Source organism: Phyllobates terribilis, unplaced genomic scaffold (genome assembly GCF_046119375.1).
Source record: "Phyllobates terribilis strain yellow unplaced genomic scaffold, ASM4611937v1 Scaffold_236__1_contigs__length_3049075, whole genome shotgun sequence".
Classification (NCBI taxonomy): Eukaryota; Metazoa; Chordata; class Amphibia; order Anura; family Dendrobatidae; genus Phyllobates; species Phyllobates terribilis.
The window spans coordinates 2,520,798-2,546,027 of record NW_027362996.1 but is presented as its reverse complement, the minus strand read 5'-3'; the positions used below and the strand labels follow the sequence as shown (position 1 = coordinate 2,546,027).

At 43.9% G+C, this 25,230-nt stretch overlaps 15 non-coding genes and 1 pseudogene across 15 annotated transcripts; all 16 read right to left on the bottom strand.

Moving 5' to 3' along the window:
- Positions 1–52: 52 nt before the first annotated feature.
- On the bottom strand, positions 53–243 carry LOC141215993 (U2 spliceosomal RNA). Its single transcript, XR_012285041.1, has one exon. It is a non-coding gene; the product is annotated as a U2 spliceosomal RNA (small nuclear RNA).
- A 1,120-nt stretch (positions 244–1,363) lies between these two features.
- Positions 1,364–1,554, bottom strand: LOC141215992 (U2 spliceosomal RNA). Its single transcript, XR_012285040.1, has one exon. It is a non-coding gene; the product is annotated as a U2 spliceosomal RNA (small nuclear RNA).
- A 1,119-nt stretch (positions 1,555–2,673) lies between these two features.
- LOC141215990 (U2 spliceosomal RNA) lies at positions 2,674–2,864 on the bottom strand. Its single transcript, XR_012285039.1, has one exon. It is a non-coding gene; the product is annotated as a U2 spliceosomal RNA (small nuclear RNA).
- A 1,127-nt stretch (positions 2,865–3,991) lies between these two features.
- Positions 3,992–4,182, bottom strand: LOC141215989 (U2 spliceosomal RNA). The gene has a single exon (XR_012285038.1). It is a non-coding gene; the product is annotated as a U2 spliceosomal RNA (small nuclear RNA).
- A 1,122-nt stretch (positions 4,183–5,304) lies between these two features.
- Positions 5,305–5,495, bottom strand: LOC141215987 (U2 spliceosomal RNA). The gene has a single exon (XR_012285036.1). It is a non-coding gene; the product is annotated as a U2 spliceosomal RNA (small nuclear RNA).
- A 1,125-nt stretch (positions 5,496–6,620) lies between these two features.
- On the bottom strand, positions 6,621–6,811 carry LOC141215986 (U2 spliceosomal RNA). Its single transcript, XR_012285035.1, has one exon. It is a non-coding gene; the product is annotated as a U2 spliceosomal RNA (small nuclear RNA).
- Positions 6,812–7,930: 1,119 nt separating this feature from the next.
- Positions 7,931–8,121, bottom strand: LOC141215985 (U2 spliceosomal RNA). Its single transcript, XR_012285034.1, has one exon. It is a non-coding gene; the product is annotated as a U2 spliceosomal RNA (small nuclear RNA).
- A 1,120-nt stretch (positions 8,122–9,241) lies between these two features.
- Positions 9,242–9,432, bottom strand: LOC141215984 (U2 spliceosomal RNA). Its single transcript, XR_012285033.1, has one exon. It is a non-coding gene; the product is annotated as a U2 spliceosomal RNA (small nuclear RNA).
- A 1,124-nt stretch (positions 9,433–10,556) lies between these two features.
- LOC141215983 (U2 spliceosomal RNA) lies at positions 10,557–10,747 on the bottom strand. The gene has a single exon (XR_012285032.1). It is a non-coding gene; the product is annotated as a U2 spliceosomal RNA (small nuclear RNA).
- A 1,121-nt stretch (positions 10,748–11,868) lies between these two features.
- LOC141215982 (U2 spliceosomal RNA) lies at positions 11,869–12,059 on the bottom strand. The gene has a single exon (XR_012285031.1). It is a non-coding gene; the product is annotated as a U2 spliceosomal RNA (small nuclear RNA).
- Positions 12,060–13,181: 1,122 nt separating this feature from the next.
- LOC141216343 (U2 spliceosomal RNA) lies at positions 13,182–13,372 on the bottom strand. The gene has a single exon (XR_012285379.1). It is a non-coding gene; the product is annotated as a U2 spliceosomal RNA (small nuclear RNA).
- A 1,120-nt stretch (positions 13,373–14,492) lies between these two features.
- Positions 14,493–14,693, bottom strand: LOC141216801 (U2 spliceosomal RNA; annotated as a pseudogene).
- Positions 14,694–21,085: 6,392 nt separating this feature from the next.
- LOC141215981 (U2 spliceosomal RNA) lies at positions 21,086–21,276 on the bottom strand. The gene has a single exon (XR_012285030.1). It is a non-coding gene; the product is annotated as a U2 spliceosomal RNA (small nuclear RNA).
- Positions 21,277–22,396: 1,120 nt separating this feature from the next.
- LOC141215980 (U2 spliceosomal RNA) lies at positions 22,397–22,587 on the bottom strand. The gene has a single exon (XR_012285029.1). It is a non-coding gene; the product is annotated as a U2 spliceosomal RNA (small nuclear RNA).
- Positions 22,588–23,708: 1,121 nt separating this feature from the next.
- LOC141216274 (U2 spliceosomal RNA) lies at positions 23,709–23,899 on the bottom strand. Its single transcript, XR_012285314.1, has one exon. It is a non-coding gene; the product is annotated as a U2 spliceosomal RNA (small nuclear RNA).
- A 1,120-nt stretch (positions 23,900–25,019) lies between these two features.
- Positions 25,020–25,210, bottom strand: LOC141216431 (U2 spliceosomal RNA). The gene has a single exon (XR_012285465.1). It is a non-coding gene; the product is annotated as a U2 spliceosomal RNA (small nuclear RNA).
- Positions 25,211–25,230: the final 20 nt, after the last annotated feature.

Genomic DNA, 25,230 nt, shown 5'->3' with positions numbered 1-25,230 from the left:
GAACAAAAAGCATTGAATTCAATTCTTTCTGATTTTAGAAACTGCATTAAAGAAGGGGTGCACCGGTCCTGGAGATACTGCAATACCAGGTCAATGCGTGGAGTGGACAGAGCAAGCTCTTTTTCCATCTCCCTGTTCTAAAAATCCATTTAATATATGGTCCCCAGATAGGGGACGTATCAGATATTAAACTGATAAGAACAGATACTACACTTGATCTTAGCCAAAAGGCCGAGAAGCGATAACCAGAATTGGTTTCCGACTACGGTGCCACCCAAGGATTCTGAAAAGTCCATTTGTGGAGATGGCCACCTGGACTCCCGTTAAGAAGACATGCTGTCAACCTCTAGATCCCTCACATGCCTGCACTTTTCGGCTTGCTGCTGCTGCAATCCACGCGTTTTAGATCTGCATAACTCCACCTCTTTTAGCACAGTACCCTCAACCCCCGGCTGTTCCCACCCGCCTCAACACCGTTGGAAGGGAGGAGAACCAATTAAGGCGGGGGGGGGGTGGAACGAGCAGCTGTCTACCCTTAGCAGGAGGGTTGCTGATTAATTACCTCTCCTGCTGCTGCTGCTGCTGGCTGTCCAGCAGCAGACTGAAGGTGGCTGCTGCTGTGCGCAGGTATATAAAGGCTCAGAGCCTATTATGACACGCGCAGCCAGCGTTCCATTGCCACATTCCGTCTACTGCAGGCGGGATACCTGGATGGCTGAATGTCACTGAGAAGCTCACAGAGACCGCCATAAGCAACAGTTTAAAAGAATGCCACAGACTAATCAACCAAACTTTTTGGGTTGGTTTCTCTTTTATAGTCTGCAGGCATTAAATGAAAGAAGTCAGTGTTCCAGCAGAGGGAGACAACGTTTCAGAAAAGGCATTGTAGCAAACCAAAAAAGAAATTTTAAGCGCAGCAGAGTAACCAGCTCACATACCTGTTAGCTCAGGTGAGTTTAAAAGGCTGCTGTTGATAACAAGGGCATTTGCTAAATAGATGGTGTGTGTGCAACAATATACTGAAAGGTCAATTATATTGTGCAGCTTATCTCACCACCTGTAGTTATTTAGGTGAAAGCTCCAAAATGCTTGCCTAATATGTCTGTTTATCCAAAAGGAAGTATAGAGGGAGAGCTAGATAGATAGCATTGCATTACATTACATTACATGGCAATGCAATGCACAGTTGCTGAAGTTGAACCAAAATGAGCTTGTCATCTGGCTTCGGCAACTTTTAACATGAAAAATCCAATGAGGACAAGAAAAGCAAAGCCAAAGAGTCCATCCCAAAATCCGACAAACAAGCAAAATGAACAAAAAGCATTGAATTCAATTCTTTCTGATTTTAGAAACTGCATTAAAGAAGGGGTGCACCGGTCCTGGAGATACTGCAATACCAGGTCAATGCGTGGAGTGGACAGAGCAAGCTCTTTTTCCATCTCCCTGTTCTAAAAATCCATTTAATATATGGTCCCCAGATAGGGGACGTATCAGATATTAAACTGATAAGAACAGATACTACACTTGATCTTAGCCAAAAGGCCGAGAAGCGATAACCAGAATTGGTTTCCGACTACGGTGCCACCCAAGGATTCTGAAAAGTCCATTTGTGGAGATGGCCACCTGGACTCCCGTTAAGAAGACATGCTGTCAACCTCTAGATCCCTCACATGCCTGCACTTTTCGGCTTGCTGCTGCTGCAATCCACGCGTTTTAGATCTGCATAACTCCACCTCTTTTAGCACAGTACCCTCAACCCCCGGCTGTTCCCACCCGCCTCAACACCGTTGGAAGGGAGGAGAACCAATTAAGGCGGGGGGGGGTGGAACGAGCAGCTGTCTACCCTTAGCAGGAGGGTTGCTGATTAATTACCTCTCCTGCTGCTGCTGCTGCTGGCTGTCCAGCAGCAGACTGAAGGTGGCTGCTGCTGTGCGCAGGTATATAAAGGCTCAGAGCCTATTATGACACGCGCAGCCAGCGTTCCATTGCCACATTCCGTCTACTGCAGGCGGGATACCTGGATGGCTGAATGTCACTGAGAAGCTCACAGAGACCGCCATAAGCAACAGTTTAAAAGAATGCCACAGACTAATCAACCAAACTTTTTGGGTTGGTTTCTCTTTTATAGTCTGCAGGCATTAAATGAAAGAAGTCAGTGTTCCAGCAGAGGGAGACAACGTTTCAGAAAAGGCATTGTAGCAAACCAAAAAAGAAATTTTAAGCGCAGCAGAGTAACCAGCTCACATACCTGTTAGCTCAGGTGAGTTTAAAAGGCTGCTGTTGATAACAAGGGCATTTGCTAAATAGATGGTGTGTGTGCAACAATATACTGAAAGGTCAATTATATTGTGCAGCTTATCTCACCACCTGTAGTTATTTAGGTGAAAGCTCCAAAATGCTTGCCTAATATGTCTGTTTATCCAAAAGGAAGTATAGAGGGAGAGCTAGATAGATAGCATTGCATTACATTACATTACATGGCAATGCAATGCACAGTTGCTGAAGTTGAACCAAAATGAGCTTGTCATCTGGCTTCTGCAACTTTTAACATGAAAAATCCAATGAGGAGAAGAAAAGCAAAGCCAAAGAGTCCATCCCAAAATCCGACAAACAAGCAAAATGAACAAAAAGCATTGAATTCAATTCTTTCTGATTTTAGAAACTGCATTAAAGAAGGGGTGCACCGGTCCTGGAGATACTGCAATACCAGGTCAATGCGTGGAGTGGACAGAGCAAGCTCTTTTTCCATCTCCCTGTTCTAAAAATCCATTTAATATATGGTCCCCAGATAGGGGACGTATCAGATATTAAACTGATAAGAACAGATACTACACTTGATCTTAGCCAAAAGGCCGAGAAGCGATAACCAGAATTGGTTTCCGACTACGGTGCCACCCAAGGATTCTGAAAAGTCCATTTGTGGAGATGGCCACCTGGACTCCCGTTAAGAAGACATGCTGTCAACCTCTAGATCCCTCACATGCCTGCACTTTTCGGCTTGCTGCTGCTGCAATCCACGCGTTTTAGATCTGCATAACTCCACCTCTTTTAGCACAGTACCCTCAACCCCCGGCTGTTCCCACCCGCCTCAACACCGTTGGAAGGGAGGAGAACCAATTAAGGCAGGGGGGGGGGGGGGGGTGGAACGAGCAGCTGTCTACCCTTAGCAGGAGGGTTGCTGATTAATTACCTCTCCTGCTGCTGCTGCTGCTGGCTGTCCAGCAGCAGACTGAAGGTGGCTGCTGCTGTGCGCAGGTATATAAAGGCTCAGAGCCTATTATGACACGCGCAGCCAGCGTTCCATTGCCACATTCCGTCTACTGCAGGCGGGATACCTGGATGGCTGAATGTCACTGAGAAGCTCACAGAGACCGCCATAAGCAACAGTTTAAAAGAATGCCACAGACTAATCAACCAAACTTTTTGGGTTGGTTTCTCTTTTATAGTCTGCAGGCATTAAATGAAAGAAGTCAGTGTTCCAGCAGAGGGAGACAACGTTTCAGAAAAGGCATTGTAGCAAACCAAAAAAGAAATTTTAAGCGCAGCAGAGTAACCAGCTCACATACCTGTTAGCTCAGGTGAGTTTAAAAGGCTGCTGTTGATAACAAGGGCATTTGCTAAATAGATGGTGTGTGTGCAACAATATACTGAAAGGTCAATTATATTGTGCAGCTTATCTCACCACCTGTAGTTATTTAGGTGAAAGCTCCAAAATGCTTGCCTAATATGTCTGTTTATCCAAAAGGAAGTATAGAGGGAGAGCTAGATAGATAGCATTGCATTACATTACATTACATGGCAATGCAATGCACAGTTGCTGAAGTTGAACCAAAATGAGCTTGTCATCTGGCTTATGCAACTTTTAACATGAAAAATCCAATGAGGAGAAGAAAAGCAAAGCCAAAGAGTCCATCCCAAAATCCGACAAACAAGCAAAATGAACAAAAAGCATTGAATTCAATTCTTTCTGATTTTAGAAACTGCATTAAAGAAGGGGTGCACCGGTCCTGGAGATACTGCAATACCAGGTCAATGCGTGGAGTGGACAGAGCAAGCTCTTTTTCCATCTCCCTGTTCTAAAAATCCATTTAATATATGGTCCCCAGATAGGGGACGTATCAGATATTAAACTGATAAGAACAGATACTACACTTGATCTTAGCCAAAAGGCCGAGAAGCGATAACCAGAATTGGTTTCCGACTACGGTGCCACCCAAGGATTCTGAAAAGTCCATTTGTGGAGATGGCCACCTGGACTCCCGTTAAGAAGACATGCTGTCAACCTCTAGATCCCTCACATGCCTGCACTTTTCGGCTTGCTGCTGCTGCAATCCACGCGTTTTAGATCTGCATAACTCCACCTCTTTTAGCACAGTACCCTCAACCCCCGGCTGTTCCCACCCGCCTCAACACCGTTGGAAGGGAGGAGAACCAATTAAGGCGGGGGGGGGGGGTGGAACGAGCAGCTGTCTACCCTTAGCAGGAGGGTTGCTGATTAATTACCTCTCCTGCTGCTGCTGCTGCTGGCTGTCCAGCAGCAGACTGAAGGTGGCTGCTGCTGTGCGCAGGTATATAAAGGCTCAGAGCGTATTATGACACGCGCAGCCAGCGTTCCATTGCCACATTCCGTCTACTGCAGGCGGGATACCTGGATGGCTGAATGTCACTGAAAAGCTCACAGAGACCGCCATAAGCAACAGTTTAAAAGAATGCCACAGACTAATCAACCAAACTTTTTGGGTTGGTTTCTCTTTTATAGTCTGCAGGCATTAAATGAAAGAAGTCAGTGTTCCAGCAGAGGGAGACAACGTTTCAGAAAAGGCATTGTAGCAAACCAAAAAAGAAATTTTAAGCGCAGCAGAGTAACCAGCTCACATACCTGTTAGCTCAGGTGAGTTTAAAAGGCTGCTGTTGATAACAAGGGCATTTGCTAAATAGATGGTGTGTGTGCAACAATATACTGAAAGGTCAATTATATTGTGCAGCTTATCTCACCACCTGTAGTTATTTAGGTGAAAGCTCCAAAATGCTTGCCTAATATGTCTGTTTATCCAAAAGGAAGTATAGAGGGAGAGCTAGATAGATAGCATTGCATTACATTACATTACATGGCAATGCAATGCACAGTTGCTGAAGTTGAACCAAAATGAGCTTGTCATCTGGCTTCTGCAACTTTTAACATGAAAAATCCAATGAGGAGAAGAAAAGCAAAGCCAAAGAGTCCATCCCAAAATCCGACAAACAAGCAAAATGAACAAAAAGCATTGAATTCAATTCTTTCTGATTTTAGAAACTGCATTAAAGAAGGGGTGCACCGGTCCTGGAGATACTGCAATACCAGGTCAATGCGTGGAGTGGACAGAGCAAGCTCTTTTTCCATCTCCCTGTTCTAAAAATCCATTTAATATATGGTCCCCAGATAGGGGACGTATCAGATATTAAACTGATAAGAACAGATACTACACTTGATCTTAGCCAAAAGGCCGAGAAGCGATAACCAGAATTGGTTTCCGACTACGGTGCCACCCAAGGATTCTGAAAAGTCCATTTGTGGAGATGGCCACCTGGACTCCCGTTAAGAAGACATGCTGTCAACCTCTAGATCCCTCACATGCCTGCACTTTTCGGCTTGCTGCTGCTGCAATCCACGCGTTTTAGATCTGCATAACTCCACCTCTTTTAGCACAGTACCCTCAACCCCCGGCTGTTCCCACCCGCCTCAACACCGTTGGAAGGGAGGAGAACCAATTAAGGCGGGGGGGGGGGGGGGTGGAACGAGCAGCTGTCTACCCTTAGCAGGAGGGTTGCTGATTAATTACCTCTCCTGCTGCTGCTGCTGCTGGCTGTCCAGCAGCAGACTGAAGGTGGCTGCTGCTGTGCGCAGGTATATAAAGGCTCAGAGCCTATTATGACACGCGCAGCCAGCGTTCCATTGCCACATTCCGTCTACTGCAGGCGGGATACCTGGATGGCTGAATGTCACTGAGAAGCTCACAGAGACCGCCATAAGCAACAGTTTAAAAGAATGCCACAGACTAATCAACCAAACTTTTTGGGTTGGTTTCTCTTTTATAGTCTGCAGGCATTAAATGAAAGAAGTCAGTGTTCCAGCAGAGGGAGACAACGTTTCAGAAAAGGCATTGTAGCAAACCAAAAAAGAAATTTTAAGCGCAGCAGAGTAACCAGCTCACATACCTGTTAGCTCAGGTGAGTTTAAAAGGCTGCTGTTGATAACAAGGGCATTTGCTAAATAGATGGTGTGTGTGCAACAATATACTGAAAGGTCAATTATATTGTGCAGCTTATCTCACCACCTGTAGTTATTTAGGTGAAAGCTCCAAAATGCTTGCCTAATATGTCTGTTTATCCAAAAGGAAGTATAGAGGGAGAGCTAGATAGATAGCATTGCATTACATTACATTACATGGCAATGCAATGCACAGTTGCTGAAGTTGAACCAAAATGAGCTTGTCATCTGGCTTCGGCAACTTTTAACATGAAAAATCCAATGAGGAGAAGAAAAGCAAAGCCAAAGAGTCCATCCCAAAATCCGACAAACAAGCAAAATGAACAAAAAGCATTGAATTCAATTCTTTCTGATTTTAGAAACTGCATTAAAGAAGGGGTGCACCGGTCCTGGAGATACTGCAATACCAGGTCAATGCGTGGAGTGGACAGAGCAAGCTCTTTTTCCATCTCCCTGTTCTAAAAATCCATTTAATATATGGTCCCCAGATAGGGGACGTATCAGATATTAAACTGATAAGAACAGATACTACACTTGATCTTAGCCAAAAGGCCGAGAAGCGATAACCAGAATTGGTTTCCGACTACGGTGCCACCCAAGGATTCTGAAAAGTCCATTTGTGGAGATGGCCACCTGGACTCCCGTTAAGAAGACATGCTGTCAACCTCTAGATCCCTCACATGCCTGCACTTTTCGGCTTGCTGCTGCTGCAATCCACGCGTTTTAGATCTGCATAACTCCACCTCTTTTAGCACAGTACCCTCAACCCCCGGCTGTTCCCACCCGCCTCAACACCGTTGGAAGGGAGGAGAACCAATTAAGGCGGGGGGGGGTGGAACGAGCAGCTGTCTACCCTTAGCAGGAGGGTTGCTGATTAATTACCTCTCCTGCTGCTGCTGCTGCTGGCTGTCCAGCAGCAGACTGAAGGTGGCTGCTGCTGTGCGCAGGTATATAAAGGCTCAGAGCCTATTATGACACGCGCAGCCAGCGTTCCATTGCCACATTCCGTCTACTGCAGGCGGGATACCTGGATGGCTGAATGTCACTGAGAAGCTCACAGAGACCGCCATAAGCAACAGTTTAAAAGAATGCCACAGACTAATCAACCAAACTTTTTGGGTTGGTTTCTCTTTTATAGTCTGCAGGCATTAAATGAAAGAAGTCAGTGTTCCAGCAGAGGGAGACAACGTTTCAGAAAAGGCATTGTAGCAAACCAAAAAAGAAATTTTAAGCGCAGCAGAGTAACCAGCTCACATACCTGTTAGCTCAGGTGAGTTTAAAAGGCTGCTGTTGATAACAAGGGCATTTGCTAAATAGATGGTGTGTGTGCAACAATATACTGAAAGGTCAATTATATTGTGCAGCTTATCTCACCACCTGTAGTTATTTAGGTGAAAGCTCCAAAATGCTTGCCTAATATGTCTGTTTATCCAAAAGGAAGTATAGAGGGAGAGCTAGATAGATAGCATTGCATTACATTACATTACATGGCAATGCAATGCACAGTTGCTGAAGTTGAACCAAAATGAGCTTGTCATCTGGCTTCTGCAACTTTTAACATGAAAAATCCAATGAGGAGAAGAAAAGCAAAGCCAAAGAGTCCATCCCAAAATCCGACAAACAAGCAAAATGAACAAAAAGCATTGAATTCAATTCTTTCTGATTTTAGAAACTGCATTAAAGAAGGGGTGCACCGGTCCTGGAGATACTGCAATACCAGGTCAATGCGTGGAGTGGACAGAGCAAGCTCTTTTTCCATCTCCCTGTTCTAAAAATCCATTTAATATATGGTCCCCAGATAGGGGACGTATCAGATATTAAACTGATAAGAACAGATACTACACTTGATCTTAGCCAAAAGGCCGAGAAGCGATAACCAGAATTGGTTTCCGACTACGGTGCCACCCAAGGATTCTGAAAAGTCCATTTGTGGAGATGGCCACCTGGACTCCCGTTAAGAAGACATGCTGTCAACCTCTAGATCCCTCACATGCCTGCACTTTTCGGCTTGCTGCTGCTGCAATCCACGCGTTTTAGATCTGCATAACTCCACCTCTTTTAGCACAGTACCCTCAACCCCCGGCTGTTCCCACCCGCCTCAACACCGTTGGAAGGGAGGAGAACCAATTAAGGCGGGGGGGGGGTGGAACGAGCAGCTGTCTACCCTTAGCAGGAGGGTTGCTGATTAATTACCTCTCCTGCTGCTGCTGCTGCTGGCTGTCCAGCAGCAGACTGAAGGTGGCTGCTGCTGTGCGCAGGTATATAAAGGCTCAGAGCCTATTATGACACGCGCAGCCAGCGTTCCATTGCCACATTCCGTCTACTGCAGGCGGGATACCTGGATGGCTGAATGTCACTGAGAAGCTCACAGAGACCGCCATAAGCAACAGTTTAAAAGAATGCCACAGACTAATCAACCAAACTTTTTGGGTTGGTTTCTCTTTTATAGTCTGCAGGCATTAAATGAAAGAAGTCAGTGTTCCAGCAGAGGGAGACAACGTTTCAGAAAAGGCATTGTAGCAAACCAAAAAAGAAATTTTAAGCGCAGCAGAGTAACCAGCTCACATACCTGTTAGCTCAGGTGAGTTTAAAAGGCTGCTGTTGATAACAAGGGCATTTGCTAAATAGATGGTGTGTGTGCAACAATATACTGAAAGGTCAATTATATTGTGCAGCTTATCTCACCACCTGTAGTTATTTAGGTGAAAGCTCCAAAATGCTTGCCTAATATGTCTGTTTATCCAAAAGGAAGTATAGAGGGAGAGCTAGATAGATAGCATTGCATTACATTACATTACATGGCAATGCAATGCACAGTTGCTGAAGTTGAACCAAAATGAGCTTGTCATCTGGCTTCTGCAACTTTTAACATGAAAAATCCAATGAGGAGAAGAAAAGCAAAGCCAAAGAGTCCATCCCAAAATCCGACAAACAAGCAAAATGAACAAAAAGCATTGAATTCAATTCTTTCTGATTTTAGAAACTGCATTAAAGAAGGGGTGCACCGGTCCTGGAGATACTGCAATACCAGGTCAATGCGTGGAGTGGACAGAGCAAGCTCTTTTTCCATCTCCCTGTTCTAAAAATCCATTTAATATATGGTCCCCAGATAGGGGACGTATCAGATATTAAACTGATAAGAACAGATACTACACTTGATCTTAGCCAAAAGGCCGAGAAGCGATAACCAGAATTGGTTTCCGACTACGGTGCCACCCAAGGATTCTGAAAAGTCCATTTGTGGAGATGGCCACCTGGACTCCCGTTAAGAAGACATGCTGTCAACCTCTAGATCCCTCACATGCCTGCACTTTTCGGCTTGCTGCTGCTGCAATCCACGCGTTTTAGATCTGCATAACTCCACCTCTTTTAGCACAGTACCCTCAACCCCCGGCTGTTCCCACCCGCCTCAACACCGTTGGAAGGGAGGAGAACCAATTAAGGCGGGGGGGGGGGGGGTGGAACGAGCAGCTGTCTACCCTTAGCAGGAGGGTTGCTGATTAATTACCTCTCCTGCTGCTGCTGCTGCTGGCTGTCCAGCAGCAGACTGAAGGTGGCTGCTGCTGTGCGCAGGTATATAAAGGCTCAGAGCCTATTATGACACGCGCAGCCAGCGTTCCATTGCCACATTCCGTCTACTGCAGGCGGGATACCTGGATGGCTGAATGTCACTGAGAAGCTCACAGAGACCGCCATAAGCAACAGTTTAAAAGAATGCCACAGACTAATCAACCAAACTTTTTGGGTTGGTTTCTCTTTTATAGTCTGCAGGCATTAAATGAAAGAAGTCAGTGTTCCAGCAGAGGGAGACAACGTTTCAGAAAAGGCATTGTAGCAAACCAAAAAAGAAATTTTAAGCGCAGCAGAGTAACCAGCTCACATACCTGTTAGCTCAGGTGAGTTTAAAAGGCTGCTGTTGATAACAAGGGCATTTGCTAAATAGATGGTGTGTGTGCAACAATATACTGAAAGGTCAATTATATTGTGCAGCTTATCTCACCACCTGTAGTTATTTAGGTGAAAGCTCCAAAATGCTTGCCTAATATGTCTGTTTATCCAAAAGGAAGTATAGAGGGAGAGCTAGATAGATAGCATTGCATTACATTACATTACATGGCAATGCAATGCACAGTTGCTGAAGTTGAACCAAAATGAGCTTGTCATCTGGCTTCTGCAACTTTTAACATGAAAAATCCAATGAGGAGAAGAAAAGCAAAGCCAAAGAGTCCATCCCAAAATCCGACAAACAAGCAAAATGAACAAAAAGCATTGAATTCAATTCTTTCTGATTTTAGAAACTGCATTAAAGAAGGGGTGCACCGGTCCTGGAGATACTGCAATACCAGGTCAATGCGTGGAGTGGACAGAGCAAGCTCTTTTTCCATCTCCCTGTTCTAAAAATCCATTTAATATATGGTCCCCAGATAGGGGACGTATCAGATATTAAACTGATAAGAACAGATACTACACTTGATCTTAGCCAAAAGGCCGAGAAGCGATAACCAGAATTGGTTTCCGACTACGGTGCCACCCAAGGATTCTGAAAAGTCCATTTGTGGAGATGGCCACCTGGACTCCCGTTAAGAAGACATGCTGTCAACCTCTAGATCCCTCACATGCCTGCACTTTTCGGCTTGCTGCTGCTGCAATCCACGCGTTTTAGATCTGCATAACTCCACCTCTTTTAGCACAGTACCCTCAACCCCCGGCTGTTCCCACCCGCCTCAACACCGTTGGAAGGGAGGAGAACCAATTAAGGCGGGGGGGGGGGTGGAACGAGCAGCTGTCTACCCTTAGCAGGAGGGATGCTGATTAATTACCTCTCCTGCTGCTGCTGCTGCTGGCTGTCCAGCAGCAGACTGAAGGTGGCTGCTGCTGTGCGCAGGTATATAAAGGCTCAGAGCCTATTATGACACGCGCAGCCAGCGTTCCATTGCCACATTCCGTCTACTGCAGGCGGGATACCTGGATGGCTGAATGTCACTGAGAAGCTCACAGAGACCGCCATAAGCAACAGTTTAAAAGAATGCCACAGACTAATCAACCAAACTTTTTGGGTTGGTTTCTCTTTTATAGTCTGCAGGCATTAAATGAAAGAAGTCAGTGTTCCAGCAGAGGGAGACAACGTTTCAGAAAAGGCATTGTAGCAAACCAAAAAAGAAATTTTAAGCGCAGCAGAGTAACCAGCTCACATACCTGTTAGCTCAGGTGAGTTTAAAAGGCTGCTGTTGATAACAAGGGCATTTGCTAAATAGATGGTGTGTGTGCAACAATATACTGAAAGGTCAATGATATTGTGCAGCTTATCTCACCACCTGTAGTTATTTAGGTGAAAGCTCCAAAATGCTTGCCTAATATGTCTGTTTATCCAAAAGGAAGTATAGAGGGAGAGCTAGATAGATAGCATTGCATTACATTACATTACATGGCAATGCAATGCACAGTTGCTGAAGTTGAACCAAAATGAGCTTGTCATCTGGCTTCTGCAACTTTTAACATGAAAAATCCAATGAGGAGAAGAAAAGCAAAGCCAAAGAGTCCATCCCAAAATCCGACAAACAAGCAAAATGAACAAAAAGCATTGAATTCAATTCTTTCTGATTTTAGAAACTGCATTAAAGAAGGGGTGCACCGGTCCTGGAGATACTGCAATACCAGGTCAATGCGTGGAGTGGACAGAGCAAGCTCTTTTTCCATCTCCCTGTTCTAAAAATCCATTTAATATATGGTCCCCAGATAGGGGACGTATCAGATATTAAACTGATAAGAACAGATACTACACTTGATCTTAGCCAAAAGGCCGAGAAGCGATAACCAGAATTGGTTTCCGACTACGGTGCCACCCAAGGATTCTGAAAAGTCCATTTGTGGAGATGGCCACCTGGACTCCCGTTAAGAAGACATGCTGTCAACCTCTAGATCCCTCACATGCCTGCACTTTTCGGCTTGCTGCTGCTGCAATCCACGCGTTTTAGATCTGCATAACTCCACCTCTTTTAGCACAGTACCCTCAACCCCCGGCTGTTCCCACCCGCCTCAACACCGTTGGAAGGGAGGAGAACCAATTAAGGCGGGGGGGGGGGGTGGAACGAGCAGCTGTCTACCCTTAGCAGGAGGGTTGCTGATTAATTACCTCTCCTGCTGCTGCTGCTGCTGGCTGTCCAGCAGCAGACTGAAGGTGGCTGCTGCTGTGCGCAGGTATATAAAGGCTCAGAGCCTATTATGACACGCGCAGCCAGCGTTCCATTGCCACATTCCGTCTACTGCAGGCGGGATACCTGGATGGCTGAATGTCACTGAGAAGCTCACAGAGACCGCCATAAGCAACAGTTTAAAAGAATGCCACAGACTAATCAACCAAACTTTTTGGGTTGGTTTCTCTTTTATAGTCTGCAGGCATTAAATGAAAGAAGTCAGTGTTCCAGCAGAGGGAGACAACGTTTCAGAAAAGGCATTGTAGCAAACCAAAAAAGAAATTTTAAGCGCAGCAGAGTAACCAGCTCACATACCTGTTAGCTCAGGTGAGTTTAAAAGGCTGCTGTTGATAACAAGGGCATTTGCTAAATAGATGGTGTGTGTGCAACAATATACTGAAAGGTCAATTATATTGTGCAGCTTATCTCACCACCTGTAGTTATTTAGGTGAAAGCTCCAAAATGCTTGCCTAATATGTCTGTTTATCCAAAAGGAAGTATAGAGGGAGAGCTAGATAGATAGCATTGCATTACATTACATTACATGGCAATGCAATGCACAGTTGCTGAAGTTGAACCAAAATGAGCTTGTCATCTGGCTTCTGCAACTTTTAACATGAAAAATCCAATGAGGAGAAGAAAAGCAAAGCCAAAGAGTCCATCCCAAAATCCGACAAACAAGCAAAATGAACAAAAAGCATTGAATTCAATTCTTTCTGATTTTAGAAACTGCATTAAAGAAGGGGTGCACCGGTCCTGGAGATACTGCAATACCAGGTCAATGCGTGGAGTGGACAGAGCAAGCTCTTTTTCCATCTCCCTGTTCTAAAAATCCATTTAATTTATGGTCCCCAGATAGGGGACGTATCAGATATTAAACTGATAAGAACAGATACTACACTTGATCTTAGCCAAAAGGCCGAGAAGCGATAACCAGAATTGGTTTCCGACTACGGTGCCACCCAAGGATTCTGAAAAGTCCATTTGTGGAGATGGCCACCTGGACTCCCGTTAAGAAGACATGCTGTCAACCTCTAGATCCCTCACATGCCTGCACTTTTCGGCTTGCTGCTGCTGCAATCCACGCGTTTTAGATCTGCATAACTCCACCTCTTTTAGCACAGTACCCTCAACCCCCGGCTGTTCCCACCCGCCTCAACACCGTTGGAAGGGAGGAGAACCAATTAAGGCGGGGGGGGGGTGGAACGAGCAGCTGTCTACCCTTAGCAGGAGGGTTGCTGATTAATTACCTCTCCTGCTGCTGCTGCTGCTGGCTGTCCAGCAGCAGACTGAAGGTGGCTGCTGCTGTGCGCAGGTATATAAAGGCTCAGAGCCTATTATGACACGCGCAGCCAGCGTTCCATTGCCACATTCCGTCTACTGCAGGCGGGATACCTGGATGGCTGAATGTCACTGAGAAGCTCACAGAGACCGCCATAAGCAACAGTTTAAAAGAATGCCACAGACTAATCAACCAAACTTTTTGGGTTGGTTTCTCTTTTATAGTCTGCAGGCATTAAATGAAAGAAGTCAGTGTTCCAGCAGAGGGAGACAACGTTTCAGAAAAGGCATTGTAGCAAACCAAAAAAGAAATTTTAAGCGCAGCAGAGTAACCAGCTCACATACCTGTTAGCTCAGGTGAGTTTAAAAGGCTGCTGTTGATAACAAGGGCATTTGCTAAATAGATGGTGTGTGTGCAACAATATACTGAAAGGTCAATTATATTGTGCAGCTTATCTCACCACCTGTAGTTATTTAGGTGAAAGCTCCAAAATGCTTGCCTAATATGTCTGTTTATCCAAAAGGAAGTATAGAGGGAGAGCTAGATAGATAGCATTGCATTACATTACATTACATGGCAATGCAATGCACAGTTGCTGAAGTTGAACCAAAATGAGCTTGTCATCTGGCTTCTGCAACTTTTAACATGAAAAATCCAATGAGGAGAAGAAAAGCAAAGCCAAAGAGTCCATCCCAAAATCCGACAAACAAGCAAAATGAACAAAAAGCATTGAATTCAATTCTTTCTGATTTTAGAAACTGCATTAAAGAAGGGGTGCACCGGTCCTGGAGATACTGCAATACCAGGTCAATGCGTGGAGTGGACAGAGCAAGCTCTTTTTCCATCTCCCTGTTCTAAAAATCCATTTAATATATGGTCCCCAGATAGGGGACGTATCAGATATTAAACTGATAAGAACAGATTTTTTTTTTTTTAATTTGGCTATCCCCCACATGGGGATAAAAACCGTTTATTTAAAATTTAACAAATTACAGAAATAAAACCATTACATCCACATTACACTTTCGGGACTTCAAAGAAAAATAAAAATTCCATCACAGCAAATTTTACAAGACTTCAAATATTCCATAGGTTAAAAAGCCATTTGCCTGCCAACGTTACATTCTTTTTCCTGTCCAATAAATAGTATATGTACATTTCACTTTTACAAAAGGCTAAAACATCATCTACTGGTAACATTTAATGTTTAAAAACAGCAATATTTCTAGCATTCCAGAGCGCTATCTTGGCACAATTCACTGTCTTCCACGCCATTATTTTTTGGTCCATTGTTGGGCATTCCAGAAGACCATATAACACTGATGCAAAATTAAAGTCCTTGAGGTCCACCATTTTCTCCAGCAGGGGGATTAATCTTCTCCAGAACTCTTTAGCAAAAGCACAAGTCCATAAAAGATGCTTCACTGTCTCTTCTTCTTGACAACCTTCTCTTGGGCAGATGGCAGACCTCACAAAACCTCTTCTGTACTGGAATGCCCGGCAAGGAAGACAGTGGTGTGCGCAGCTCCAAGACATGTCTTTCTGTACATTAAAAAGATAAGGGGCGTTAATCATTTTCCATATGTGTACAGTTTTGTCATCATCATAACGTTCAATATCACACAACGTCACATCAGTACTAATTTGTTTGAGTAGTGTCTTGCTGTTACATAGATCCCCTGTCTGTTTCTTATTCAAATTAAAATCAAGAATAATTTTCTTTAAAATCTCATAATGTGCAGGTAGGTTAAAAGCATAAGGAAAGGATAAAACCGTTTCAAACCAACCAAACCTTCTCATGAGAAAACCAGTGTTAAAACGCATAAAATAGGAAAGGTAATTATCTTTAAAAAGGGTTTTAAAACAGAAACAGAAAAAATGTATTAAAAGAAACTTATCTAAAACAGGGAAATCTTTCCCACCTTTAACCTTTGGCTTTGTCACAATTTCTCTTTTGAGTTTCTCCATTTTTGAGCCCCAAAAAAAGGTAAAACATACTTTTGTAATTCGTTTCAACAAATTTGTAGGAGGGGGGAACACCAAACTAAGATATAACAGGATAGGTAATATCACCATTTTTACAATCAGAACTTTACCTTCCATTGACAGCTTTCTCATATTCCACATGCAGATTTTCTGATTAATTTTCTGTGCTGCCGCATCCCAGCTATTAAAACCATTATTAGATTCATTAAAAGAAACACCTAAAATAGTAATGGAATCTGTAACTGCAATTGGTACATCATGTAAACTCATCCCCCCGACATTTAAAATATTACATTTAGTAAGATTAATTTTAAAACCGGAAACTGTACAAAAAGACTGAATTTGGCTTATCGTTTTTTGTATTGAAGGTACATCACATCCAAACACTGCTACATCATCCATATAGCTTACAACTTTAACTTGTAGACCGTTCCCTCCGGGTAAGGGTACTCCACATATTTGCTTATCCCGGCGTATTGTACATAAAAGGGGTTCTATAGCACATATAAAAAGCAGGGGGGACAAAGGGCAACCCTGCTTCACCCCTGATTTTAAAACTACCTCTTTTGTTTTAAAACCATTAACTAAAATCTTACTCGTACAATCATTATAAAAAGCTTTAAGAGACAATAAAAACCCACCCGGAATGCCCATTTTTTCTAAAACTTTAAAAAGATAAAAATGAGACACGCGATCAAAAGCTTTCTCAAAATCCACCGCTAGGATTGACATCTTTGTCTTTCTGGTTTTTACATCTTCAATACAATCTTTCACCAGGTTTAAATTGTCCCAGATACTACGCCCAGGTACCCCGCATACCTGATTTGCATGAATTACTTTATGTATCACCTTTTTCAACCGATTTGCACAGATCTTAGCCATAATTTTGTAATCACTATTTAAAAGAGTTATCGGCCTCCAGTTTTTAAGATCCGTTTTGTCACCTTTTTTGTATAGTAGTGATACCTCACCTTTCTTCCATGAGTTGAGTAAAACCTTATTATTAAAAACTTCGGAAAACAAATTAAACAAATCATCTTTTAAAATATCATAAAAACTTATATAAAACTCTATGGGGATACCATCAGGGCCGGGCACTTTACCATTTTTAAAACTCTTCATGGTTTCTAAAATCTCTTCCTCACATAGAGGTTGGGATAAAAAACTTTGGGCATCAGCATCTAGGGTGGACTTGATCTCCCCCAGGAAAGTGTGTATTAAATCATGGTCTACAGTTTTTACATTAAAAAGATCATTAAAATAGACATTTACCTTATCCAATATAACGTTGATATTATTATCTCCATCTATGTTATCAATTATTGTTTTTGCCTGTTTGTTTTTCTTAAAAAAATACCTGGAACAAGTCTCATCCTCTTCTACGTGTTTTACCTTTGAACGAAAAATCAGTTCTTTTCCTTTTTGTTCCAACCACTTTGAAATTTCTCCTTTAAGACTCAATATATCATTACCTACATCCAGACCATTGTCTTTGAATTTGTACAATGTCTGTAACCTGATATTAAGAAAATTATAGATCTCAAACTTTTCTTTAGCTTTTTGTATGCTTTTCTTAATAAAGAAATCTTTAATGCTTATTTTCATTCTATCCCACCAGGAGCTAAAAGAAATATTGGGGTTTTTCCTTTTTCTACACTTTACATAAAACTCAATAAAATCCGATAAAATTTGTGGATCTTTTAAAAGGGACACATTCAATTTCCAAGATTTCTTACCACATTTCTTCTTTCCATTAATCCTCACTCTAAAAGATAAAACCTTGTGATCTGAGAGAATATTAGTTAAAACTTCACATTTCACTGGCAGTATTTTTTCTGAACCTAAAACAAAATCTATCCTGGAGCTACATGTAGAATTGCTCCAGGTGAAACCAGCGTCTATAGGGCTATCCTTGTTACATTCTTTATACACATCAGTTAATTTACAATCATTTATAATATTGCTTAACATTCCAGACGTTTTGTCATAATTTCTACTCACGGAACCGGAGCGTCGGCTTTCGCCTTTTAAAATACAATTAAAATCACCTGCCAGGATAAAAGGTTCAGAAATGTTAATAAATAAAGGTAAAATTTCCAGCATATCAGCCCTTTCATTTTTATCAGGTGACCCATAAAAATTTAAAAACTGCCATCTTGTCCCATCAATAAAAGCCTTAACTAAAAGAATACGACCCGGTAAAATATCTTGGATAAAATCAATAGACACATTTCCCTTAAAAAGTATAGCTACCCCGGCTGATCCGGTTGCATTTGATCCAGACCAGACCGATGGACCATGTTTCCACTCTTCCTTATATTTTTTGTAAGAAATCTTATGAGGGATATGACATTCTTGTAAAAAGAAAACAGAAGCTGTAAAACAGGTTAAAAAATGTAAAACAGTAGCTCTTCTGGTCTTGGATCCTATGCCTCTCACATTGAGGGAAACACCACTAATGTCAGCCATCATAACAAATGGTTAGGAAGAAACAAAAACTGGACTTTACCTATCCGATGGACGGATCAGACCACTTGGACTTTCACCAACGCCCTCTTCTGAATCCACCGTTATCAAAGAGTCTTCATCATCGGAGAAGGAACATTCACTTAAATTAAGACCCGACGCTACTGGGGTGTAGCTCGGAAGGATATTGAGAGAAAGGTTACACTGGGTCTCCATAGGCTGACCATTTAGGTCCTCGTCAGGTGGGTCTCCGAGAGGCTCCGCACTCCCCTGCTGACCCGCAGAGGGTCGTAACACAGGGGCAGGCTGCGCACATGGCGGAGCCTCAGAGTCCCCGGAGGCAGCCAGGTTCGGGGCCCCACCTGGGGCAGCAGAGCCCCGGGACCTCGGGATTCCAGAGTCTACACCCCCGTGAGGGGATGTATCCATCTCCTCCCTATTAGCCACCTCCACGGAACCATTCTTTTTCTTATTATGAGACCTCACCAAATGCCACGTACCGCCCTCGCTCTCGTGAGACCCAGTGGGAATTTTGGGCTCGGTGTCAGCCTTTTGGCGCTCTTTTTTGGCCTTACCGACCGCCCCTTTATGATCTTTCTCAGCCTTCCTTTTAGCCTCCTTATGGTCTTTCAGCCAGCTCCTGGGCTCCTGTGAGTTACCTGTCATTGACTCGGAGGGATTGTTACTAGTCGAAGCGCCCTTATCACCTCCCGAGGCTCCAGGTTGCTGTTCCTCCTCCTGAGGGGTGGTCTGATTGGCCCGTCCATTCCCGGATGTCTTGGACTTCTCCTTTTGTTTTTGTTCATCCTCTCTGAACCTGTGAGGGCAAGAAAAATAGAAATGACCAGGTGTCCGACAAAAAGAGCATTTTTTTTCATTTGGGCACTCCTTTGTGTCATGTTCAGTACTGGCACAATTTCTACAAGTGGCACCACAACTATCCTTAGAGTGCCCATAGAGACCACAATACCTACAGAAAAGTGGCATTCCTGAGAAAAAAAAATCCCCATTAGTTTGCCCTATTTTAAATCGAGCTGGAGGAAGTCTCACACCTCCAGGGAATTTTGGGTCTCTTTCACATTTTACTAAAAACTTCCATTTTGAGGTCCAGATGTTAAACTCATTCAACACTTTCCCAATCAATTTCACACTTTTAAAATAAACTGACAAAAAGGAAATAACCTCTGGTGCCGTTATGAAGGGTGAGAAGATTTTCACAACCACCATCTTTACCTCATCCAGGACGTGCTCGATGATGTGAATCCCTTTTAGACCAGGGCTATTTTCTACCGACTTAACTCTGGACAAAACATCTTTGAAAATACCTTCGCCAGTAAAGGTTACATCATAGTCTCCACGTCGAGGATAATCCTGGATAGAAAGGATTTCGTTGGTTCTGACGTGGAGCAGTTTCTCAAGCACGTCCTGGACTACATATCCCAGATTCCGCATATCGGAACCACCAGCCGTAAAGCGGACCCTTATGGTGTTCTTGAGCCTCGCATATAGAGGCACGAGGTTGGGGTCAACCTCCATGGTATGGCGCAACAAAATGCAAATTGCAACCGCCTGCAATCTGCGCCTTCAGAGCTTTGTGATAAAGCACCTGAAGGCTGGGGGATCGCTGCCCGTTACCCTAGGACTAATCCCTCTCCCTAATAGCAGCAGGCAGGTGAAGCCCACCGAAGTGGACGATCCTGCCAGGCCAAGGAGAGGGGTACCTGAGTACCCTTCAACTGAAACCTCCTGCTGTGAAGCACTTGGTCTCAGCCAAAAGGCCGAGAAGCGATAACCAGAATTGGTTTCCGACTACGGTGCCACCCAAGGATTCTGAAAAGTCCATTTGTGGAGATGGCCACCTGGACTCCCGTTAAGAAGACATGCTGTCAACCTCTAGATCCCTCACATGCCTGCACTTTTCGGCTTGCTGCTGCTGCAATCCACGCGTTTTAGATCTGCATAACTCCACCTCTTTTAGCACAGTACCCTCAACCCCCGGCTGTTCCCACCCGCCTCAACACTGTTGGAAGGGAGGAGAACCAATTAAGGCGGGGGGGGGGTGGAACGAGCAGCTGTCTACCCTTAGCAGGAGGGTTGCTGATTAATTACCTCTCCTGCTGCTGCTGCTGCTGGCTGTCCAGCAGCAGACTGAAGGTGGCTGCTGCTGTGCGCAGGTATATAAAGGCTCAGAGCCTATTATGACACGCGCAGCCAGCGTTCCATTGCCACATTCCGTCTACTGCAGGCGGGATACCTGGATGGCTGAATGTCACTGAGAAGCTCACAGAGACCGCCATAAGCAACAGTTTAAAAGAATGCCACAGACTAATCAACCAAACTTTTTGGGTTGGTTTCTCTTTTATAGTCTGCAGGCATTAAATGAAAGAAGTCAGTGTTCCAGCAGAGGGAGACAACGTTTCAGAAAAGGCATTGTAGCAAACCAAAAAAGAAATTTTAAGCGCAGCAGAGTAACCAGCTCACATACCTGTTAGCTCAGGTGAGTTTAAAAGGCTGCTGTTGATAACAAGGGCATTTGCTAAATAGATGGTGTGTGTGCAACAATATACTGAAAGGTCAATTATATTGTGCAGCTTATCTCACCACCTGTAGTTATTTAGGTGAAAGCTCCAAAATGCTTGCCTAATATGTCTGTTTATCCAAAAGGAAGTATAGAGGGAGAGCTAGATAGATAGCATTGCATTACATTACATTACATGGCAATGCAATGCACAGTTGCTGAAGTTGAACCAAAATGAGCTTGTCATCTGGCTTCTGCAACTTTTAACATGAAAAATCCAATGAGGAGAAGAAAAGCAAAGCCAAAGAGTCCATCCCAAAATCCGACAAACAAGCAAAATGAACAAAAAGCATTGAATTCAATTCTTTCTGATTTTAGAAACTGCATTAAAGAAGGGGTGCACCGGTCCTGGAGATACTGCAATACCAGGTCAATGCGTGGAGTGGACAGAGCAAGCTCTTTTTCCATCTCCCTGTTCTAAAAATCCATTTAATATATGGTCCCCAGATAGGGGACGTATCAGATATTAAACTGATAAGAACAGATACTACACTTGATCTTAGCCAAAAGGCCGAGAAGCGATAACCAGAATTGGTTTCCGACTACGGTGCCACCCAAGGATTCTGAAAAGTCCATTTGTGGAGATGGCCATCTGGACTCCCGTTAAGAAGACATGCTGTCAACCTCTAGATCCCTCACATGCCTGCACTTTTCGGCTTGCTGCTGCTGCAATCCACGCGTTTTAGATCTGCATAACTCCACCTCTTTTAGCACAGTACCCTCAACCCCCGGCTGTTCCCACCCGCCTCAACACCGTTGGAAGGGAGGAGAACCAATTAAGGCGGGGGGGGGGTGGAACGAGCAGCTGTCTACCCTTAGCAGGAGGGTTGCTGATTAATTACCTCTCCTGCTGCTGCTGCTGCTGGCTGTCCAGCAGCAGACTGAAGGTGGCTGCTGCTGTGCGCAGGTATATAAAGGCTCAGAGCCTATTATGACACGCGCAGCCAGCGTTCCATTGCCACATTCCGTCTACTGCAGGCGGGATACCTGGATGGCTGAATGTCACTGAGAAGCTCACAGAGACCGCCATAAGCAACAGTTTAAAAGAATGCCACAGACTAATCAACCAAACTTTTTGGGTTGGTTTCTCTTTTATAGTCTGCAGGCATTAAATGAAAGAAGTCAGTGTTCCAGCAGAGGGAGACAACGTTTCAGAAAAGGCATTGTAGCAAACCAAAAAAGAAATTTTAAGCGCAGCAGAGTAACCAGCTCACATACCTGTTAGCTCAGGTGAGTTTAAAAGGCTGCTGTTGATAACAAGGGCATTTGCTAAATAGATGGTGTGTGTGCAACAATATACTGAAAGGTCAATTATATTGTGCAGCTTATCTCACCACCTGTAGTTATTTAGGTGAAAGCTCCAAAATGCTTGCCTAATATGTCTGTTTATCCAAAAGGAAGTATAGAGGGAGAGCTAGATAGATAGCATTGCATTACATTACATTACATGGCAATGCAATGCACAGTTGCTGAAGTTGAACCAAAATGAGCTTGTCATCTGGCTTCTGCAACTTTTAACATGAAAAATCCAATGAGGAGAAGAAAAGCAAAGCCAAAGAGTCCATCCCAAAATCCGACAAACAAGCAAAATGAACAAAAAGCATTGAATTCAATTCTTTCTGATTTTAGAAACTGCATTAAAGAAGGGGTGCACCGGTCCTGGAGATACTGCAATACCAGGTCAATGCGTGGAGTGGACAGAGCAAGCTCTTTTTCCATCTCCCTGTTCTAAAAATCCATTTAATATATGGTCCCCAGATAGGGGACGTATCAGATATTAAACTGATAAGAACAGATACTACACTTGATCTTAGCCAAAAGGCCGAGAAGCGATAACCAGAATTGGTTTCCGACTACGGTGCCACCCAAGGATTCTGAAATGTCCATTTGTGGAGATGGCCACCTGGACTCCCGTTAAGAAGACATGCTGTCAACCTCTAGATCCCTCACATGCCTGCACTTTTCGGCTTGCTGCTGCTGCAATCCACGCGTTTTAGATCTGCATAACTCCACCTCTTTTAGCACAGTACCCTCAACCCCCGGCTGTTCCCACCCGCCTCAACACCGTTGGAAGGGAGGAGAACCAATTAAGGCGAGGGGGGGGGTGGAACGAGCAGCTGTCTACCCTTAGCAGGAGGGTTGCTGATTAATTACCTCTCCTGCTGCTGCTGCTGCTGGCTGTCCAGCAGCAGACTGAAGGTGGCTGCTGCTGTGCGCAGGTATATAAAGGCTCAGAGCCTATTATGACACGCGCAGCCAGCGTTCCATTGCCACATTCCGTCTACTGCAGGCGGGATACCTGGATGGCTGAATGTCACTGAGAAGCTCACAGAGACCGCCATAAGCAACAGTTTAAAAGAATGCCACAGACTAATCAACCAAACTTTTTGGGTTGGTTTCTCTTTTATAGTCTGCAGGCATTAAATGAAAGAAGTCAGTGTTCCAGCAGAGGGAGACAACGTTTCAGAAAAGGCATTGTAGCAAACCAAAAAAGAAATTTTAAGCGCAGCAGAGTAACCAGCTCACATACCTGTTAGCTCAGGTGAGTTTAAAAGGCTGCTGTTGATAACAAGGGCATTTGCTAAATAGATGGTGTGTGTGCAACAATATACTGAAAGGTCAATTATATTGTGCAGCTTATCTCACCACCTGTAGTTATTTAGGTGAAAGCTCCAAAATGCTTGCCTAATATGTCTGTTTATCCAAAAGGAAGTATAGAGGGAGAGCTAGATAGATAGCATTGCATTACATTACATTACATGGCAATGCAATGCACAGTTGCTGAAGTTGAACCAAAATGAGCTTGTCATCTGGCTTCTGCAACTTTTAACATGAAAAATCCAATGAGGAGAAGAAAAGCAAAGCCAAAGAGTCCATCCCAAAATCCGACAAACAAGCAAAATGAACAAAAAGCATTGAATTCAATTCTTTCTGATTTTAGAAACTGCATTAAAGAAGAGGTGCACCGGTCCTGGAGATACTGCAATACCAGGTCAATGCGTGGAGTGGACAGAGCAAGCTCTTTTTCCATCTCCCTGTTCTAAAAATCCATTTAATATATGGTCCCCAGATAGGGGACGTATCAGATATTAAACTGATAAGAACAGATACTACACTTGATCTTAGCCAAAAGGCCGAGAAGCGATAACCAGAATTGGTTTCCGACTACGGTGCCACCCAAGAATTCTGAAAAGTCCATTTGTGGAGATGGCCACCTGGACTCCCGTTAAGAAGACATGCTGTCAACCTCTAGATCCCTCACATGCCTGCACTTTTCGGCTTGCTGCTGCTGCAATCCACGCGTTTTAGATCTGCATAACTCCACCTCTTTTAGCACAGTACCCTCAACCCCCGGCTGTTCCCACCCGCCTCAACACCGTTGGAAGGGAGGAGAACCAATTAAGGCGGGGGGGGGGTGGAACGAGCAGCTGTCTACCCTTAGCAGGAGGGTTGCTGATTAATTACCTCTCCTGCTGCTGCTGCTGCTGGCTGTCCAGCAGCAGACTGAAGGTGGCTGCTGCTGTGCGCAGGTATATAAAGGCTCAGAGCCTATTATGACACGCGCAGCCAGCGTTCCATTGCCACATTCCGTCTACTGCAGGCGGGATACCTGGATGGCTGAATGTCACTGAGAAGCTCACAGAGACCGCCATAAGCAACAGTTTAAAAGAATGCCACAGACTAATCAACCAAACTTTTTGGGTTGGTTTCTCTTTTATAGTCTGCAGGCATTAAATGAAAGAAGTCAGTGTTCCAGCAGAGGGAGACAACGTTTCAGAAAAGGCATTGTAGCAAACCAAAAAAGAAATTTTAAGCGCAGCAGAGTAACCAGCTCACATACCTGTTAGCTCAGGTGAGTTTAAAAGGCTGCTGTTGATAACAAGGGCATTTGCTAAATAGATGGTGTGTGTGCAACAATATACTGAAAGGTCAATTATATTGTGCAGCTTATCTCACCACCTGTAGTTATTTAGGTGAAAGCTCCAAAATGCTTGCCTAATATGTCTGTTTATTCAAAAGGAAGTATAGAGGGAGAGCTAGATAGATAGCATTGCATTACATTACATTACATGGCAATGCAATGCACAGTTGCTGAAGTTGAACCAAAATGAGCTTGTCATCTGGCTTCTGCAACTTTTAACATGAAAAATCCAATGAGGAGAAGAAAAGCAAAGCCAAAGAGTCCATCCCAAAATCCGACAAACAAGCAAAATGAACAAAAAGCATTGAATTCAATTCTTTCTGATTTTAGAAACTGCATTAAAGAAGGGGTGCACCGGTCCTGGAGATACTGCAATACCAGGTCAATGCGTGGAGTGGACAGAGCAAGCTCTTTTTCCATCTCCCTGTTCTAAAAATCCATTTAATATATGGTCCCCAGATAGGGGACGTATCAGATATTAAACTGATAAGAACAGATACTACACTTGATCTCAGCCAAAAGGCCAAGAAGCGATAACCAGAATTGGTTTCCGAC